We start from the raw sequence: 17,449 nt of genomic DNA, 5'->3' as shown, positions 1-17,449 counted from the left end.
TTCCTGGTGGGAGAGAGAAAAGTCCCAAGTCACAGTGGGGATTTGTCTTCCAGAAAGAGATGATCAACTTTTCAGACAACTTTACAGGGTCAGACTTAGAGCTCACATAAAGATGGGTCAGTGGTGTGGGAAAATACCCTTTGATTAGGACTGTTTAGATGTTCACATTCCTCGCTCTCTAAACTTCAATCACACTTCAGTACCCCAAAGCTAGGATGCTCCTGGGTATCTTTACTTCTTCCCACATTTCCTTACTCACACTGTCTCACTAATGATTTGGCTTTTTTACTTGGCTTCTTTTTGTCCCACCCTACTCAGGGAGCCCTGCTTTACTCTGTGTCTCTTCTCTTTTCTAACACCAACCCATAGCAGAGGAATTATATCATGTGTTCTCCTATTAGCCACTCTAAATTGCTGCAGCTAAGCTATGCTTTACACAGAATTGGCTTCCCACCATTGCTCTTTTCTATACTGCCTACTCAACTCTGTATACATTGAATATCCTTTATCCAAAATGCCTAGGCCCCACAATGTTTCAGAATTTTAAAGATGTTGGAGTGTATGCATATATGTAATAAAACATTAGAATTGGATGCAAGACTAAACAGTTTTCACATTTACCTTATGCATATAATATGAAATAATTCAAAATAATGTTTTTAGCAAGCTTGTGTTTTAACTGTGACCTGTGACAATGTCCAATACCTGTGGCATCTATCTGTGGCATCTTATTGATACTTAAAAAGTTTTGAATTTGGGAAAGTTTTGGATTAAGGATGCCCAACTTATCCATGCTAGATCAACACAATAAAGAAATAAAACCTTCCTTCTCATCAGTGTTGGTAAGGAACTCTCCTCATTGTCTAAGCTTTAATGAGATAGCTTTGATAGAATTTATCCTCCATGCTGAATGACTGCTTTTCTGTGAATTGATGGAGCATGGCTTTTTATGGTGGAGGCATGCAGTATCAGTTTGCTTCTCATTACTGTGATAAACACTACTACCAAAAGTAACTTAGGGAGAAAAGTGTTCATTTGCCTTTCACTGTCATGTTATAGCCCATCTATAGGAGACCCCCAAGGCTGGACCTCAAGCAGGAGCCTGGAGGCAATAACTGAAGCGGAGAACACAGAGGAACTGATTACTGGCTTACTGTCCATAGTTTTCTCAATTACTTTTAAACATAGTCCTAGAGATAGCACCGCCCACAGTAGGTATCAGACACTATGATGTTTAGCTTGATCACCAACTTGGCTGGATGGAGAGACACTTAGTGGACAGTGAAGCTTACTTCTGGGTATGTCTGTGAGGCTCTTTGGAGGATGAGTGGTGTGTGGAGCAGAAATGATGGGAAAAGAAAAAACCTGAATGTGGGCAGCACTGTTCAACTGATTGAGTTATGAGACGGAACAAAATGGAGGATGGAAGAATTCAGTGAGCATAAGCATGCTCCATTTTTTCATGATCAAGTGTACCTATTGTTGTGGCCATTGTTTGTGGCCACCAGACTGGAGCTTCTTCAGAATTTCGTTTCGTTTTGTTTTGTTTTGCTTTGTTTGTTTTTTTTTTTTTTTGATATTTTCATTATTTACATTTCAAATGTTATCCTCTTCTCAGGTTTCCCCCCTCTTACTCCTACTTCCCTGCCTACACTGGGGCATCCAGTCTTCACAGAACCAAAGACCTCTCCTTCCACTGATGTCCAAGAAGGCCATCCTCTGCTAAATATGCAGCTGGAGCCATGGGTCACTCCATGGCTCACTCCTGTTTGGTTGGTGGTTTTAGTACCTGGGAACTCTGGGGGGGGGGGGGTCTGGTTGGTTGATATTGTTGATCCTTCTGTGGGGCTGCAAAATCCTTGAGCTTCTACAGTCATTTCTCTAATTCCTCCATTGGGGACCCAGTGCTCAGTCCAATGGTTGGCTGGGAGCATCGGCCTCCTTATTTGTCTGGCTCTGGCAGAGCCTCAGGAGACAGCCATATCAGGCTCCTGTCAGCAAGCACTTCTTGGCATCCATAATAATATTTTGGTTTGGTAAATGCATATGGGATAAATTTCCAGGTAGGACAGTCTCTGGATGACCTTTCCTTTACTCTATGCTCCATACTTTGTCCCTGAATCTCCTCCTGTGGGTATTTTGTTCCCCCTTCTAAGAAGGACTGAAGTATCTACACTTTGCTCTTCCTTCTTCTTGAGCTTCATGTGGTCTGTGAATTTTATCTTGGGTATTATGAACTTTGGGGCTAATATCCACTTATCAGTGGGTGCATACCATCTGTGTTCTTTTGATTGGGTTACCTCACTCAGGATATTTTGTAATTCCATCCGTATATCTAAGATTTTGTGATGTCATTGTTTTTAATGGCTGAGTAATAATCCATTGTGTAAATGTACCATTTTTTTCTATCCATTCAGGTGTTGAAGGACATCTGGGTTCTTTCCAGCTTCTGGCTATTATAAATAAGATTGCTATGAACAGAGTGGAGCATGTATTCTTGTTATATATTGGAGAATCTTTTGGGTATATGCCCAGGAGTGGTATAGCTGGGTCCTCAGGTACTACTATATGCAATTTTCTGAGGAACCGCCAAACTGATATCCACTGTGGTTGTACCAGCTTGCAATCCTACCAGCAATGGAGGAGTGTTCCTCTTTCTCCACATCCTCATCATCTCCTGTCACCTGAGATTTAATCTTAATCATTCTGACTGGTGTGAGGTGGAATCTCAGGGTTGTTTTGATTTGCATTTCCCTGATGACTAAGCATGTTGAACATTGCTTTAGGTGCTTCTCAGCCATCCAGTATTCCTCAGTTGAGCATTCTTTGTTTAGTTCTGTGCCCCATTTTTAATAGGATTATTTCTTCTCTGGAGTTTAACTTCTTGAGTTCTTTATTAATATTAGATATTAGCCCTCTATCAGATGTAGGGTTGGTAAAGATCTTTTTACAATCTGTTGGTTGCTGTTTGGTCCTATTGACAGTGTACTTAGCCTTACAGAAGCTTTGCAATTTTATGAGGTCCCATTAGTCAGTTCTTGATCTTAGAGCATAAGTCATTGGTGTTCTGTTCAGGAAAATTTTCCATGTGCCCATGTGTTCAAGAATTTTCCCTACTTTCTCCTCTTTAATTTTCAGTGCATCTGGTTTTATGTGGAGGTCCTAAATCCACTAAGACTTGAGCTTTATATAGAGAGATAAGAATGGATCAATTTGCATTCTACATGTTGACTGCCAGTTCAACCAGCAGCATTTGTTGAAAATGCTGTCTTTTTTCCATTGGATGGTTTTGGCTCCTTTCTGGGTCTTCCATTCTATTCCATTGATCTACCTGCCTGTCATTGTACCAATACCATGCAGTTCTTAACACAATTGCTTTGTAGTATAACTTGAGGTCAGGACTGCTGATTCCCCTAGAAGTTCTTTTATTGTTGAGAATAATTTTCTCTATCCTGGGTTTTTTGTTATTCCAAATGAATTTGAGAATTGCCCTTTCTAACTCTATGAAGAATTGGGTTAGAATTGTAATGGAGATTGCACTGAATCTGTAGATTGTTTTCCCAAAGATGGCCAGTTTTTTATTATTATTATATTAATACTGCCAATCCATGAGCATGGGAGATTTTTCCATCTTCTGAGATCTTCTTCAATATCTTTCTTCATAGACTTGAAGTTCTTATCATTTTTCACTTGGTTGATTAGAGTCACACCCACATGTTTTATATTATTTGTGATTATTGTGAAGGGTGTCATTTTCCTAATTTCTTTCCCAGCCTGTTTATCTTTTGAGTAAAGGAAGGCCACTGATTTTTTTTTTTTGAGTTAATTTTATATCCAGCCACTTTGCTGAAGTTGTTTATCACTTTTAGGAGTTCTTTGGTGGATTTTTTTTTGTCATTTAAGTATGCTATCTGCAAATAGTGATATTTTGATTCCTTCCTTTCCAAATTGTATCCTTTTGACCTCCTTTTGTTGTCTAATTACTCTTTCTAGGAATTCCAGTACTATATTGAACAGATAGTGAGAGAGTTGGCAACCTTGTCAGGTCCCTGATTTTAGTGGGATTGCTTCAAGTTTCTCTCCATTTAGTTTGATGGTGTTTGCTACTGGTTTGATGTTTATTGCTTTTATTATGTTTAGGCATGGGCCTGAATTCCGGATCTTTCCAAGACTTGTATCAAGAAGGAGTGTTGGATTTTGTCACATGCTTTTTCATTATCTAACAAAATGATCATGTGGCCTTTTTCTTTGAATTTGTTTATATAGTGAATTACATTGATGGATTTTCATATATTGAACCATCCCTGCATCCCTGAGATGAAGCCTAATTGTTCATGATGGGTGTTTGTTTTGATGTGTTCTTGGATTCAGTTTGTGAGAATTTTATTGAGTATTTTCGCATCTATATTCATAAGGGAAATTGGTCTGAAGTTATCTTTCTTTGTTGGGTCTTTGTGTGGTTTAGGTATCAGAGTTATTGTGGTTTCATAGAACGAACTGGGTAGTGTTCCTTCTGTTTCTATTTTGTAGAATAGTTTGAGGAAAACTGGAATTAGGTCTTTTTTGAAGGTCTGATGGAACTTTGCACTATACCCATCTGGTCCTGGGCTTTTTTTTTTTTTTTTTTTTTTTTGGTTGGGAGACTATTAATGACTGCTTCTATTTCTTTAGAGGTTATGGGACTGTTTAGATGGTTTATCTCATCCTGATTTAAATTTGGTACCTGGTATCTGTCTAGAAAATTGTGTATTTCATCCAGATTTTCCAGTTTTAAAGAGTATAGGCTTTTGTAGTAGGATCTGGTGATTTTTTTGATTTCCTAAGTTTCTGTTGTTATGTCCAGTTTTTCCTTTCTGATTTTGTTAATTTGGATACTGTCTCTGTGCCCTCTAGTTAGTCTGGCTAAAGGTTTCTCTATCTTGTTGATTTTCTCAAAGAACCACTTCCTGGTTTTGTTGATTCTTTTTGTTTCTACTTTGTTGATTTCAGCCATGAGTTTGATTATTTCTTGCCATCTACTTTTCTTGGGTGAATTTGCTTCCTTTTGTTCTAGATCATGTGTGCTGTTAAGCTGCTAGTGTATGTTCTCTCCAGTTTCTTTTTGTAGACACTCAGAGCTATGAATTTTTCTCTTAGCATTGCTTTCATTCTGTCCCATAAGTTTGGATATGTTGTGGCTACATTTTCATTGTACTCTAAAAAGTCTTTAATTTCTTTTTTTATTTCTTCCTCGATCAAGTTATCCTTGAGTAGAGTGTTGTTCCACCTCCACATATATGTGGGCATTCTATTGCTTATGTTGTTATTGAAGATCAGCCTTAGTCCATGGTGATATGATAGACATGTTGTTACTTCTTGTTAGTTTTGTTGTTAGAGGTAGAATTTTGTTTGTGTGGCTATCTTCTTTTGGGTTTGTTGAAAGATTACTTTCTTGCTTTTTCTAGGGTGTAGTTTCCCTCTTTTTGTTAGTGTTTTCTGTCTAATATCCTTTGTAGGTCTGGATTTGTGGAAAGATATTGTGTAAATTTGTTTTTGACACAGAATATTATGGTTTCTCCATCTATGGCAATTGAGAGTTTTACTTGGTATAGTAGCTTGGGCTGGCATTTGTGTTTTCTTAGGGTTTGTATGACATCTGCTCAGGAGCTTCTGGCTTTCATAATCTCTGGGGAGAAGTCAAGTATAATTCTGATGGGTCTGCCTTTATATATTACTTGACCTTTTCTGCTTACTGCCTTTAATATTCTTTCTTTGTTTTGTGCATTTGGTGTTTTGATTATTATGTGAAAGTAGTTATTTCTTTTCTGGTCCAATCTATTTGGAGTGCTCTAGGCTTCTTGTATGTTCATGGGCACCTCTTTCTATAGGCTAGGGAAGTTTTCTTCTATAATTTTGTTGAAGATATTTACTGGCCCTTAATTTGGGACTCTTTTCTCTGTTCTATACTTATTATCCTTAGGTCTCACTGTGTCCTGGATTTCTGAGTGTTTTGGGTTAGGAGCTTTTGGCATTTTGCATTTTGTTTGACTGTGGTGTCAATGTTTTCTATGGTATCTTCTGCACCTGATATTCTCTCTTCTATCTTTTGTATTCTGTTGGTGATGCTTGCATCTCTGACACCTGATCTCTTTCCTAGGTTTTTTTTTATCTCCAGGTTTGTTTTCCTTTGTGATTTCCTTTTTTTTTTTTTTGTTTCTATTTCCATTTTTAGATCCTGGATGGTTTTGTTCAATTCCTTCACCTGTTTGGTTGTGTTTTCCTTTGACTCTTTAAGTGATTTTTTATTTTTGTTCCCTCTTTAAGGGCTTCTATCTGTTTACCTGTGTTCTCTTGTATTTCTTTAGGGGAATTATTTATGACTTTCTTAAATTCCTCTATCATCATCATGAGATGGGATTTTAAATCTGAATCTTTCTTTTCCAGTGTGTTGAGGTATCCTGGACTTGCTGTAGTGGAAGAACTGGGTTCTGATGATGTCAAGTAGCCTTGTTTTCTGTTGCTTATGTTCTTGCCCTTGTCTCTAGCCATCTGGTTATTTCTGTTGTTGACTGGTCTTGCTGCCTCTGACTGGAGCTTGTCCCTTCTGTGGGTTTGCAAGTCTGTGATTAGGTGTGTCAGCACTCTTGGGGAGACTAGCTCTCCTGGATGGGGTATGGATGTGGATAGCTGTGGGACAGCCTTAGCTCTGGGGTCCAGATGCAGACTGGAAGGATCCTGTCCCCAGATGCTCCACTGTTACTGTGCCCTGTGAACTCCTGTCTGATCCCACTTTGGACAGTTATTGGAGTGAAAGTGGTGATCTTACCTCTGAGCTTAGGAGTGAGAACACTCCTGGGAGACCAGCTCTCTCCTGGTGGTATTTGTGTGTGGAAAGCTGTGCAACAGCCTTAGCTCCCCAGGGCAGATGAAACCTGTTCTTCAGAATTTCAAACTGGACACATACTTGAAACTGTTTAGTAGGGTTCTAAGCATTTAGCCTTGGCCTGGGTTTGCATCTTTTCTCTCTCTTATTTTGAGATTTCCAGTTTCATGAACTAATCATCTATTGAAATTTCTGACTGTTTATAATATGGATAGGCATTGTGGGCTTATCTAGTCTACAACTCTGTATCCATGAATTCATGTTTGTAATTACACATATTCTATTGGTTCTATTTCAAGAATCCAGAATAATATACCACAAGTGGTCCTCCATGAAGGGTACTTGTGTTAAGAAAGAGACTTGCTTCTCTTTCATCCTTTACGGAATTATTAATTGGTCAGTAGGGAAGGTTATTAAAAAGACACACTCATTAAAGACAGATTAAATATTAATTTTCAGCTAAGTATAATGAGATAGTATGAAAGCATGTTAAGGCTGGTGAACATTTAGAGTAGATTACATCATAGAGTGTAATTTATGTTAACGTGTTCAGTTTAAACTGATAGGGAGATCTGGTAGATTTTTATATATTGTTCTTTGTAAATTACCATTTAGGTACCATTAATTTCAAAAGGGAAAGATTAGTGGTACATGTCTACTTTTAAAAATGCATAGCTAATAGGATCACTGATAGTTAAACATGAATAGATTTAATTATATGAACACAAGAGGGCAGCTGTGTTCTATTCCTGAGTGTTGTTTGATACAGTATATTAGGAGCAAACTGAAATTGTGCATAATTAGAATGATAAATTCTGATTACAAAGAAATTTTTTATATATAGACATAATAAAATTATTTAATTAGAACCCAGTTAATTCTGCTTTATACCCCTCAAATCCTCACTGACAAATAGTTGACAGGCAATAAAGAAATGAATATCCTACTGATTAGCCTTGCAATAGAGCCTGCATTTGCACTGAACCTTCTATCAATGGCTTGGAAGTCATTTGACTTACCTGGAAGTGGAGTTGGGGCTTGAAAGGAGGTATTCTTAAAGTGCGGGATAGTCTGGTACTCTTGGGGCAGCATAAATATTATAATGAAATGAGTATTCTGTGCAGAACTCAGCAATCCTATAGGATTAGACAAAATGTATTTACCTGCTGTGCAGTATCATTTACCTTAGAATTATTTTAGTTTATTATACCATTGATGGCAATCATTTGATACCAACAACTGGCACAAATCTGGCATTGTATCTGAGGTCTCTTGCATGGTTTCTATGAAATGATCCTATTCATGCAGGTTCTACGTGCTAAGGTAATGAAACCTAAACAAAGGATGCCTAACATGGCCCAGGTCCGAATATGCCCAGCTTAAGTGGCTGAACAGTATGGTGGATCTGGGGAAGAAGAATTTTGCTTCAACACATGCCAGAAATGGAGCTGTGATGTATCACCATGCTTTAGCAAGAATGGTATTGGCTTGGGAAAGATGTATAAGTTTTATAGAAATGGGGAGTCTCTCCCAAAGCATATGTTATCAACTATTTACTTAATTTCCATAAATATTTATTACCTCAATGTGATATGTCTTGGTTTATGATGGGTGCAAACATGCATACAAGGTTCCCTGCCAAGTCTTAATTCACCACAAGGAGTGACATGGAATAGGTTTGGTCTAAGTACGTACCTAGACCAGAGGGCCCATTATGTTTCTAGATAGAAGCTCCTTTGGCCATGGGAGCATTTGTTCAAGCAGAGTTTGGCATGTTGATTTGACAAGTTCCTACTGATGCCAACAGAGCTGGGAATAGGCTCTGCAGGCCAGTGTGGGAGACTTCACAATGTGACAGGACGGTGGAACCAATGCTGAAAGCAAGGGGGTGGCCTCGGAATTCAAGAGCTGACTGTGATACAACCACTCTGGAAATCAGTTTGGTGGTTCCTCAGAAAATTGCACATAGTACTACCAGAAGATCCAGCAATACCACTCTTGGGTATATACTCAGAAGATGCTCCAACTTGTAATAAGGACACATGCTCCACTATGTTCATAGCAGCTTTATTTATAATAGCCAGAAGCTGGAAAGAACCCAGATGCCCCTCAACAGAGGAATGGATACAGAAAATGTGGTACATTTATACAATGGAGTACTACTCGGCTATTAAAAACAATGAATTTATGAGATTCTCAGACAAATGGATGAATCTGGAGGATATCATCTTGAGTGAGTAACACAATCACAAAAGAACACACATGATATTCACTCACTGATAAGTGTATATTAGCTCTGAAGCTCAGAATTTCCAAGATACAATTTGTAAAACACATGAAACTCAAGAAGAAGGAACAACAAAGGGTAGATACTTTGATCCTTCTTAGAAGGGGAAACAAAATAACTATGGAAGGAGTTACAGAGACAAAGTTCAGAGCAGAGACTGAAGGAATGACTATCCAGAGACTGTCCCACCTGGGGACCCATCCAGTAAACAACTACCAAACCCAGACACTATGGCAGATGCCAACAAGATTTTGCTGATAGGAGCCTGATATAGCTGTCTCCTGAGAGGCTCTGCCAGTGCCTGGCAAATACAGAAGTGGATGCTCACAGTCATTTATTGGACAGAACACTGGGTATCCAATGAAGGAGCTAGAGAAAGTACCCAGGGAGATGAAGGGGTTTGCAGCCCCCTAGGAGGAACAACAATATAAACCAATCAGTATCCCCAGAGCTCCCTGGGACTAAACCACCAACCAAAGAGAACACATGGTGGGACTCATGTCTCTAGCTGCATATGTAGCAGAGGATGGCCTAGTCAGTCATCAATGGGAGGAGAAGCCCTTGGTTTTGTGAAGATTCTATGCCCCAGTATAGAAGAACGTAAGGGCCAGGAAGCAGGAGTACCCGGGTAGTTTGGTGAGCAGTGGGAGGGGAGAGGGGATTTTCAGAGAGGAAATTAGGAAAGGGGATAACATTTGAAATGTAAATAAAGAAAATATAGGGGGAGGCGACCTAAGCCAGGGGGAGGCGACCTAAGCCACAGCAGCAGCGGTCTCCATCTTGGTCCGGGACCCGCCGAACTTAGGAAATTAGTCTGAACAGGTGAGAGGGTGCGCCAGAGAACCTGACAGCTTCTGGAACAGGCGGAAGCACAGAGGCGCTGAGGCAGCACCCTTTGTGGGCCGGGGACAGCCAGCCACCGTCCGGACCGGAGGACAGGTGCCCGCCCGGCTGGGGAGGCGGCCTAAGCCACAGCAGCAGCGGTCGCCATCTTGGTCCGGGACCCGCCGAACTTAGGAAATTAGTCTGAACAGGTGAGAGGGTGCGCCAGAGAACCTGACAGCTTCTGGAACAGGCGGAAGCACAGAGGCGCTGAGGCAGCACCCTTTGTGGGCCGGGGACAGCCAGCCACCGTCCGGACCGGAGGACAGGTGCCCGCCCGGCTGGGGAGGCGGCCTAAGCCACAGCAGCAGCGGTCGCCATCTTGGTCCGAGACCCGCCGAACTTAGGAAATTAGTCTGAACAGGTGAGAGGGTGCGCCAGAGAACCTGACAGCTTCTGGAACAGGCAGAAGCACAGAGGCGCTGAGGCAGCACCCTGTGTGGGCCGGGGACAGCCGGCCACCTTCCGGACCGGAGGACAGGTGCCCACCCGGCTGGGGAGGCGGCCTAAGCCACAGCAGCAGCGGTCGCCATCTTGGTCCCGGGACTCCAAGGAACTTAGGAATTTAGTCTGCTTAGGTGAGAGTCTGTACCACCTGGGAACTGCCAAAGCAACACAGTGTCTGAGAAAGGTCCTGTTTTGGGCCTTCTTCTTCGGCCAGGAGGAGGTCCAAATACAAGATATCTGCGCACCTTCCCTGTAAGAGAGCTTGCCAGCAGAGAGTGCTCTGAGCACTGAAACTCAGAGGAGAGAATCTGTCTCCCAGGTCTGCTGATAGACGGTAACAGAATCACCAGAAGAACAATCTCTAAACAGAGTCAACTATAACTACTAACTCCAGAGATTACCAGATGGCGAAAGGTAAACGGAGGAATCTTACTAACAGGAACCAAGACCACTCACCATCACCAGAACCCAGCACACCCACTTCGCCCAGTCCAGGGAACCCCAACACACCTGAGAACCTAGACCTAGATTTAAAAGCATATCTCATGATGATGGTAGAGGACATCAAGAAGGACTTTAATAAATCACTTAAAGAAATACAGGAGAACACTGCTAAAGAGTTACAAGTCCTTAAAGAAAAACAGGAAAACACAATCAAACAGGTAGAAGTCCTTACAGAAAAAGAGGAAAAAACATACAAACAGGTGATGGAAATGAACAAAACCATACTAGACCTAAAAAGGGAAGTAGACACAATAAAGAAAACTCAAAGCGAGGCAACACTAGAGATAGAAACCCTAGGAAAGAAATCTGGAACCATAGATTTGAGCATCAGCAACAGAATACAAGAGATGGAAGAGAGAATCTCAGGTGCAGAAGATTCCATAGAGAACATCGGCACAACAATCAAAGAAAATGGAAAATGCAAAAAGATCCTAACTCAAAATATCCAGGAAATCCAGGACACAATAAGAAGACCAAACGTACGGATAATAGGAGTGGATGAGAATGAAGATTTTCAACTCAAAGGTCCAGCAAACATCTTCAACAAAATTATTGAAGAAAACTTCCCAAATCTAAAGAATGAGATGCATATGAACATACAAGAAGCCTACAGAACTCCAAATAGACTGGATCAGAAAAGAAATTCCTCCCGACACATAATAATCAGAACATCAAATGCACTAAATAAAGATAGAATACTAAAAGCAGTAAGGGAAAAAGGTCAAGTAACATATAAAGGCAAGCCTATCAGAATTACACCAGATTTTTCACCAGAGACTATGAAAGCCAGAAGAGCCTGGACAGATGTTATACAGACACTAAGAGAACACAAACTGCAGCCCAGGCTACTATACCCAGCCAAACTCTCAATTATCATAGAGGGAGAAACCAAAGTATTCCACGACAAAACCAAATTCACGCATTATCTCTCCACGAATCCAGCCCTTCAAAGGATAATAACAGAAAAAAACCAATACAAGAATGGGAACAACGCCCTAGAAAAAACAAGAAGGTAATCCCTCAACAAACCTAAAAGAAGACAGCCACAAGAACAGAATGCCACCTTTAACAACTAAAATAACAGGAAGCAACAATTACTTTTCCTTAATATCTCTTAACATCAATGGTCTCAACTCGCCAATAAAAAGACATAGACTAACAAACTGGCTACACAAACAAGACCCAACATTTTGCTGCTTACAGGAAACTCATCTCAGAGAAAAAGATAGACACTACCTCAGAATGAAAGGCTGGAAAACAATTTTCCAAGCAAATGGTATGAAGAAACAAGCAGGAGTAGCCATCCTAATATCTGATAAGATTGACTTCCAACCCAAAGTCATCAAAAAAGACAAGGAGGGACACTTCATTCTCATCAAAGGTAAAATCCTCCAAGAGGAACTCTCAATTCTGAATATCTATGCTCCAAATACAAGAGCAGCCACATTCACTAAAGAAACTTTAGTAAAGCTCAAAGCACACATTGCGCCTCACACAATAATAGTGGGAGACTTCAACACACCACTTTCACCAATGGACAGATCATGGAAACAGAAACTAAACAGGGACACACTGAAACTAACAGAAGTGATGAAACAAATGGATCTGACAGATATCTACAGAACATTTTATCCTAAAACAAAAGGATATACCTTCTTCTCAGCACCTCATGGTACCTTCTCCAAAATTGACCACATAATAGGTCACAAATCAGGCCTCAACAGATTCAAAAATATTGAAATTGTCCCATGTATCCTATCAGATCACCATGCACTAAGGCTGATCTTCAATAACAAAATAAATAACAGAAAGCCAACATTCACATGGAAACTGAACAACACTCTTCTCAATGATACCTTGGTCAAGGAAGGAATAAAGAAAGAAATTAAAGACTTTTTAGAGTTTAATGAAAATGAAGCCACAACGTACCCAAACCTTTGGGACACAATGAAAGCATTTCTAAGAGGGAAACTCATAGCTATGAGTGCCTTCAAGAAAAAACGGGAGAGAGCACATACTAGCAGCTTGACAACACATCTAAAAGCTCTAGAAAAAAAGGAAGCAAATTCACCCAAGAGGAGTAGACGGCAGGAAATAATCAAACTCAGGGGTGAAATCAACCAAGTGGAAACAAGAAGAACTATTCAAAGAATTAACCAAACGAGGAGTTGGTTCTTTGAGAAAATCAACAAGATAGATAAACCCTTAGCTACACTCACTAAAGGGTACAGGGACAAAATCCTAATTAACAAAATCAGAAATGAAAAGGGAGACATAACAACAGATCCTGAAGAAATCCAAAACACCATCAGATCCTTCTACAAAAGGCTATACTCAACAAAACTGGAAAACCTGGACGAAATGGACAAATTTCTGGACAGATACCAGGTACCAAAGTTGAATCAGGATCAAGTTGACCTTCTAAACAGTCCCATATCCCCTAAAGAAATAGAAGCAGTTATTAATAGTCTCCCAGCCAAAAAAAGCCCAGGACCAGACGGGTTTAGTGCAGAGTTCTATCAGACCTTCAAAGAAGATCTAACTCCAGTTCTGCACAAACTTTTTCACAAGATAGAAGTAGAAGGTATTCTACCCAACTCATTTTATGAAGCCACTATTACTCTGATACCTAAACCACAGAAAGATCCAACAAAGATAGAGAACTTCAGACCAATTTCTCTTATGAACATCGATGCAAAAATCCTTAATAAAATTCTCGCTAACCGAATCCAAGAACACATTAAAGCAATCATCCATCCTGACCAAGTAGGTTTTATTCCAGGGATGCAGGGATGGTTTAATATACGAAAATCCATCAATGTAATCCATTATATAAACAAACTCAAAGACAAAAACCACATGATCATCTCATTAGATGCAGAAAAAGCATTTGACAAGATCCAACACCCATTCATGATAAAAGTTCTGGAAAGATCAGGAATTCAAGGCCAATACCTAAACATGATAAAAGCAATCTACAGCAAACCAGTAGCCAACATCAAAGTAAATGGAGAGAAGCTGGAAGCAATCCCACTAAAATCAGGGACTAGACAAGGCTGCCCACTTTCTCCCTACCTTTTCAACATAGTACTTGAAGTATTAGCCAGAGCAATTCGACAACAAAAGGAGATCAAGGGGATACAAATTGGAAAAGAGGAAGTCAAAATATCACTTTTTGCAGATGATATGATAGTATATATAAGTGACCCTAAAAATTCCAACAGAGAACTCCTAAACCTGATAAACAGCTTTGGTGAAGTAGCTGGATATAAAATTAACTCAAACAAGTCAATGGCCTTTCTCTACACAAAGAATAAACAGGCTGAGAAAGAAATTAGGGAAACAACACCCTTCTCAATAGCCACAAATAATATAAAATATCTCGGCGTGACTCTAACGAAGGAAGTGAAAGATCTGTATGATAAAAACTTCAAGTCCCTGAAGAAAGAAATTAAAGAAGATCTCAGAAGATGGAAAGATCTCCCATGCTCATGGATTGGCAGGACCAACATTGTAAAAATGGCTATCTTGCCAAAAGCAATCTACAGATTCAATGCAATCCCCATTAAAATTCCAACTCAATTCTTCAACGAATTAGAAGGAGCAATTTGCAAATTCATCTGGAATAACAAAAAACCGAGGATAGCAAAAACTCTTCTCAAGGATTAAAGAACCTCTGGTGGAATCACCATGCCTGACCTAAAGCTTTACTACAGAGCAATTGTGATAAAAACTGCATGGTACTGGTATAGAGACAGACAAGTGGACCAATGGAATAGAATTGAAGACCCAGAAATGAACCCACACGCCTATGGTCACTTGATCTTCGACAAGGGAGCCAAAACCATCCAGTGGAAGAAAGACAGCATTTTCAACAATTGGTGCTGGCACAACTGGTTGTTATCATGTAGAAGAATGCGAATCGATCCATACTTATCTCCTTGTACTAAGGTCAAATCTAAGTGGATCAAGGAACTTCACATAAAACCAGAGACACTGAAACTTATAGAGGAGAAAGTGGGGAAAAGCCTTGAAGATATGGGCACAGGGGAAAAATTCCTGAACAGAACAGCAATGGCTTGTGCTGTAAGATCGAGAATTGACAAATGGGACCTAATGAAACTCCAAAGTTTCTGCAAGGCAAAAGACACTGTCTATAAGACAAAAAGACCACCAACAGACTGGGAAAGGATCTTTACCTATCCTAAATCAGATAGGGGACTAATATCCAACATATATAAAGAACTCAAGAAGGTGGACCTCAGAAAATCAAATAACCCCCTTAAAAAATGGGGCTCAGAACTGAACAAAGAATTCTCACCTGAGGAATACCGAATGGCAGAGAAGCACCTGAAAAAATGTTCAACATCCTTAATCATCAGGGAAATGCAAATCAAAACAACCCTGAGATTCCACCTCACACCAGTGAGAATGGCTAAGATCAAAAATTCAGGTGACAGCAGATGCTGGCGAGGATGTGGAGAAAGAGGAACACTCCTCCATTGTTGGTGGGATTGCAGGCTTGTACAACCACTCTGGAAATCAGTCTGGCGGTTCCTCAGAAAATTGGACATAGTACTACCGGAGGATCCAGCAATACCTCTCCTGGGCATATATCCAGAAGAAGCCCCAACTGGTAAGAAGGACACATGCTCCACTATGTTCATAGCAGCCTTATTTATAATAGCCAGAAACTGGAAAGAACCCAGATGCCCCTCAACAGAGGAATGGATACAGAAAATGTGGTACATCTACACAATGGAGTACTACTCAGCTATTAAAAAGAATGAATTTATGAAATTCCTAGCCAAATGGATGGACCTGGAGAGCATCATCCTGAGTGAGGTAACACAATCACAAAGGAACTCACACAATATGTACTCACTGATAAGTGGATACTAGCCCAAAACCTAGGATACCCACGATATAAGATACAATTTCCTAAACACATGAAACTCAAGAAAAATGAAGACTGAAGTGTGGACACTATGCCCCTCCTTAGAAGTGGGAACAAAACACCCATGGAAGGAGTTACAGAAACAAAGTTTGGAGCTGAGATGAAAGGATGGACCATGTAGAGACTGCCATATCCAGGGATCCACCCCATAATCAGCATCCAAACGCTGACACCATTGCATATACTAGCAAGATTTTATCGAAAGGACCCAGATGTAGCTGTCTCTTGTGAGACTATGCCGGGGCCTAGCAAACACAGAAGTGGATGCTCACAGTCAGCTAATGGATGGATCACAGGGCTCCCAATGGAGGAGCTAGAGAAAGTACCCAAGGAGCTAAAGGGATCTTCAACCCTATAGGTGGAACAACATTATGAACTAACCAGTACCCCTGAGCTCTTGACTCTAGCTGCATATGTATCAAAAGATGGCCTAGTCGGCCATCACTGGAAAGAGAGGCCCATTGGACACGCAGACTTTGTGTGCCCCAGTACAGGGGAACGCCAGGGCCAAAGGGGGGGAGTGGGTGGGTAGGGGAGTGGGGGTGGGTGGGTAAGGGGGACTTTTGGTATAGCATTGGAAATGTAAATGAGCTAAATACCTAATTAAAAAAAAAATGGAAAAAAAAAAAGAACACAAAAAAAAAAGAAAATATAATAATAATAATAATAATAATAATAATAATAATAATAATAATAATGAGCTGATTGTGGGAACATTCAACCAGAAAGAATGGGACAAAAGAGTGTGTTCTTAGGCCTGGGGGTTAGTTGCAATGCAAATGCCAGGGGAAAATCAGAAGTTCCTGTTTAAATAGCACATGTTCAGGATTTTCTAGCTGGGGATACAGAATGAGGGTTCATTCCAAGCAGCATGTTATATGGGTTCATCTGATGAGGGAGAGCAGACAGGTGCCTAAGCCCTAACACGGGAAACAGGAAAAGCATCCAGACTAGAGAAAATACCACCATGAATCTGGGTGTCACTATGAGCACATTCTAAGCTGTAGTTTGCTTTTTGTGCCAGAATAAAACATTTTTCCGGGTAATGGCAAGGACTTTAACAGTTTCTGTTTCCCTCAAGTCTGAGAATTCTGACAAAATAACATGAACTATCTGATAGAGAATTGTTTCTGAAGATTAATGAAAAAGGAGATCCAGTTTTAACTTGTGTCATGAGGTCATGTCTTCAGGTACAGCCAAGTTTCAACCCTGGGTGTTGATGGAATGTAGATGTGTAATTAGGGAGTTACCTCTGGGGATCTTTGAAAAATCAGGTTCTACAAGAGGATATGAACACTGCTGACAGGGAAAAGTCACAAACTCTCAGGAGAACACTTCAGCAACTACGGACAAACACATTTGCTCCAAGTTTGGTCCAATCTGAAAGAATCCTGAGCAGATGTCTCATGAGCACATTGAAAGGAATGTGTTGACTGCTGTGGAGTCACTCAGGGCAAAGTGTTCCAAAGCAACCTTGTCTTTTGTGAAAGGATGTTACTGATCCGGCGGA

This window comes from Mus musculus, chromosome 2 (genome assembly GCF_000001635.26).
Source record: "Mus musculus strain C57BL/6J chromosome 2, GRCm38.p6 C57BL/6J".
In the NCBI taxonomy this organism is placed as follows: Eukaryota; Metazoa; Chordata; class Mammalia; order Rodentia; family Muridae; genus Mus; species Mus musculus.
The sequence above is the reverse complement of the archived record's forward strand: the minus strand, read 5'-3'. Positions refer to the sequence as shown.